This window comes from Heterocephalus glaber, unplaced genomic scaffold (genome assembly GCF_053883595.1).
Source record: "Heterocephalus glaber isolate CG9 unplaced genomic scaffold, H.glaber_assembly_v1.0 deba00001613, whole genome shotgun sequence".
NCBI classification, from domain to species: domain Eukaryota; kingdom Metazoa; phylum Chordata; class Mammalia; order Rodentia; family Bathyergidae; genus Heterocephalus; species Heterocephalus glaber.
Window position 1 is genome coordinate 12077430 of NW_028258384.1, and position 4641 is coordinate 12082070.

A 4641-nucleotide genomic window follows, 5' to 3' on the forward strand; every position below is an offset into this window, starting at 1 on the left:
AGCACCTAACAAGAGATGCACTCATAATTTAATAAAACTGTATTTATGGACTGTAAGACTCAATACTTTATAAAGTTCAGTTGTCTCCAAAGTAATGTGATAAAAAATTCCAGGCTATTTTTTAATTGTCAAATTGATTATGAAATTTCTGGAAACTGGGCATGAGGTGCCAAGGCTGTAGTCCCAGCTCCTTAGAAAGCTGAGGGGAGAGGATCACTGGAGCCCATGATTATGAGACCACCTGGGATGACATTGCAAAATCTCATCTCAAAAAAGAAAAAAGTGTGTAAATAGGAAGCACCAAGAATACTTAAGGCATTCTTAAAGAAGAACAGGTGGAAAGACTTGCTCTATGAAGTAGTTATGACAAAGTCAATTGTGGCAGTTAGGGTGGAGTGCCACTTAATTGGCTTTGGGATCCACCCAGGGAATTGTTGGAGCACACATCTGGGTGTGTCCTAGTGGGTCATGAATGTGTGGCCTTCAAGTTTGTCTGGTCCCTCACTATTTCCTCCCTGACACTGAACCCCTGCTCTACTTTCATGTCACCATGAATTATGCACCTTTCTTGTGCCATGCCCTTCTACTATAATTTTCCTTCCTTGGAAACTGCTGAGCATATTCTGAATTTCCTGAAACGATGAGCTAAATTAAACATTTCTTCCCATAAGTTGTGGTTGTCAGGTATTGTGTCTCAGTGATGGAAAAGTTAATGCATCAAAGTAATTAAGGCATCATGGAATTTTTATGAATGTTCCCAAACCAATTGATAAGAAAAAAAATAGAAAGTCCATGGTCGGGGATGTAACTCAGTGGCAGAGTGCTTGCTTAGAATGTATGGAGGTTTGAGTGCAATCCTCAGCATTGCAAATAAAAAAATGGTTCAGAAGAAGACTCATACATACATTAAAAAAAAATGGCAAATGAGAAAGGGAAAGGATTGACTTTTCAATATATGGTGTTGAGATAATTAGTTATCCATAAATTTTACCTTGATTTCAGATAGTAAATACACACACATGTGAGTGCACATGCGTGCACAAATGCACACACAAACAATTTTGGTAAATTAAAAAACAAAAATGAAAAGTAAACTATAAAATATCATAGAAAATAATATTATATATAAGCACCAAGAACTAAACAATCGCTCCATTGGAGTTCCTAGAAGAGATTATTATGTAAGGGAATCATCTAGAAAAAGATTGAATGTGCATGATGTAAAAGATATTAAATATCAATAACCTCTTTCTTTTAAAACCTTGTTGACAATTTGTCTCCTTTTGAAAAATGTTGTATTAGTTAGCTTTTTATTGTTGTGATAAAAACCTAAGACAGAAGGCTTTTCAATGTGAGTGAATAGAGGAGAAACCATGTTAGAGCTATTCAGACAAAATCAACTAAAAATAGAAGTGATTGGAAGAAAAGGAGGAACATGCACCCAGATGCCAAAATCTGAAATAGAGACTTGTGGATCAAACAAAACATAGGCACAGGACTTCATAAAACAGTGTTCCAGCCCATAGGGCTGCCAGTGGCATTACCACAAGCACGTAGCATTTGGAACAGGAATTGCCATTCTGAGATGTTTCAAAAAAACTAAAAATGTGGCAAACTCAACCTGCACAGGATAGATCTGGGATATAAAGTCCCTCATCCATTTTGGCTTCCTGCAAACAGAAGACACTGAAGACTGGCAACAAATTCCAGCAGCACACACTGGGTTGAGTGACCAGGAAGCTGCTCCCTCCCCTGCCACCAGTTTTTTTTTTGTTATGAACCATTAGAAGCTCACTGAAACCTCTAGAGACAAAAAAGTTAGGGACTTCAATGGATAGTGAGTGGAAGAGTCCACCCCTCCTATCCCATGACCAGTGGTCCAAGAGAAGGATTTAGAAGCAGGATTCAAGCAGCCTTGGGCCACCCCCAGGGCAATGAATGGGATGATAGCACCCCCCCCACTTTGTGATAAGTGATGTGAAAAGAGCCAGTGAAGTGGAACAGAGCTAAATGTGCAAAGTCTGGGAGGGGCCAACTGTACATGGGACAGGGAGCAGGCTTGGGCTGTCTCTGGCTGAAGGCACCACAGCAACTGGGAGGGCCACATAGAAACAGACAGGGTAAGGAAATGTGGGCAGGCTGGCAAGGGACTTCAAGAAAGCTGCTGGCTGAAGACTGGCCCTGGCCCCCACATCCAGAAGCCAACACCAGCCCCGCACCCAGCACTATCCTAGACTTGGTAACACAGATTTGGGCTCTGACTTGAACAATACCACAGAGATGTAGGCACCAGAGGAATTTTATTCTTTCTTTCTTACTTTCTTTGCTTGTTTGTTTTGTTTTCATGTATCTGTCTGATTTTGTTGTTATTCTTGTTGGTCTTGTTTCTCTATTTCCTCAACTGTCTTTCTTGATTTTTTGATGTTTTCATGTGAGTGAACATTGTCTCTGGTCTTCCTGGTTTGCTACTATATTCTTTTGTTTTCTCCTTCATTCTTTCTCTCCTGTCCTCTTCTCCTGTTTCCCAAAGCTTGGGTGATCATGCTTTGTTCTTCAAACTTGCTTGTACTATAGTCCTCTTCATTTCTTTATTTTGTCCTCTATCTCTCTTAGATTATCCCCCCCACACAGGGTAAAATCACTCTACTAAGGGGAAACTCAATGCATACAAGTTCCTGTTTTATGTTGGATTTTGTTACTTATCTGTAGATCTTTCTCCTATGATTAAAGGTACCAAATTAATAGATACCACAGTTTGTCAGTTTCTAGGCTGTGCTTGATGCTATTGTTATTGCTTATTGCACTACTTTAACCATGATTCTTTCTCTGTTGTAATCAGTTGTTTCCCTTGTATGACAACATGATGATTGTCTGGGATCATAGATACCATTTCACTCCAGAAAGAATAGCTATCATCAAGAAATAAACCAATACCAAATGCTGGCAGGGATGTGGGGTAAAAGGAACCTTTCTTGCGCTGCTGGTGGGAGGTTAGATTGGTGCAACTACTGTGGAAATCAGTGTGGAGGTTCCTCAAAATACTAGGATTTGAGGTTACATTTGACCCAGCTCTCCCCCTTCTTTATATTGCCCCAGAAGAATTACAAATATCATACACAGTGATACATGCACAGCAATATTCATAGCAGCACAGTTTTTAATAGCTAAATCTTCAAAACAATCCAAATGCCCATCTACAAATGAATGGATAAAGAAGATGTAGTATTTTTTATACAATGGAATACTACTCAGCCATAAAGGATAAACTTGAGGCATTTATAGGTAAATGTATACACGTAGAGGCTATATTCTTTTCTTAAAATTTTTTTTAACATAGGTAATGATTCTGTTTATTTCCAACATCTGTCACATGTCCTATCATGTGGCTGACAGATTTTTTTGAATAATTTAGTTAAAAGCTTACTAATCAAATTTGTACACTTGCACCTAGAGAAATAGTTACCAGAAAGGTGATTAACGACTTTAAGACCCTGCCAATCCCAGCCAGATATGAAATGCTTTGAAGAAATATTATTAAGGGTTTTTTGTTTGTTTGTTTTGCTTTGTTTGTTTGCATTACTGGGGATTGAGTCCAGGACTTCTGCATTGAACTGCATCCCTGCTCTTTTTGTACTTTTTGTTTTGAGAAAAGGATCTTGGTAAATGGCCCAGGCTGGGTTTAAACTTGCAATCCTCCTGCTTCAGTTCACAGAGTGCTAGGATTATAGGTGTGCATCACAAGATCTGGGAAGGATTTTTCAAAGTACCTTTATAAAAGCCCTTTTTATTGTACTGAAGTCAGGCAAAACATAGTCTACCATTACTGTATTGTCTTCTCCTTTTAACTTTGCAATATCCATATCTCTGTAAAAATCCTGAGACACATAGCACACATCTTCTCTCACTTGATTAATAACATGTGTTTCATCCATAACATGTAGCTGTCTGTACGAGATGATCTCCTTTAGATGGTTGGTTAAGAGCTTTCCTCCCACATTTATCCGAATAATTGCTTCTTTTTTCTTTTTACTTCTACAATAAGGAACTATATGTGTAAAAGAATATCCACTCTCTACAATAATACAGCACAACTCAGAAGGGTTATCTTGGAAATACCTATGTGCACTGAGGGTCCCAGCATTTACTCTTAATACTGCTTGAAACTGGTATTCTTCAAATAGAATTTCATTCATTGGTTCTTGAATTGAAGTTAAAATACGGTTCTGTGATAATAATATTAGTATCTAAAAAATCAACCTGATACATTTCTTTTCCAAAAAGGTAATCCCAAACTTGTCATTGGACATCTCAATTCACCAAGTAGCCCTTTTGAAAAGGAAGGACGTAAAAGAGTCCTGAAGGGTCTTTTATTTCATCTATTTGGTTAGCAGTAAATGTTTTAAGATGTGCTGTTTTTGACCTGAACTGATAATTAGAAATAACTGAGACATTTTCATGGCTGTAACCAATTTTAGCATTGTAGGCTCCATTATCCAGCACTAAAGTGGTCATTCTATCCAGAACCATACCACACCAGCTGTCCCTTTTAGAGGCCATATTCTTAAGTGAAGTAAATTGGACATACTTGCTTAAATATTGCATTGTTTCTATGCTGTGAGAAATTGAAAGTGTAAAAAATGA

The 4641-nt window shown here is 38.1% G+C and overlaps 1 pseudogene; it reads right to left on the reverse strand.

The window, feature by feature from the left end:
* Positions 1–3758: 3758 nt before the first annotated feature.
* On the reverse strand, positions 3759–4371 carry LOC101708766 (actin-related protein 6 pseudogene; annotated as a pseudogene).
* Between the last annotated feature and the right edge of the window lie 270 nt (positions 4372–4641).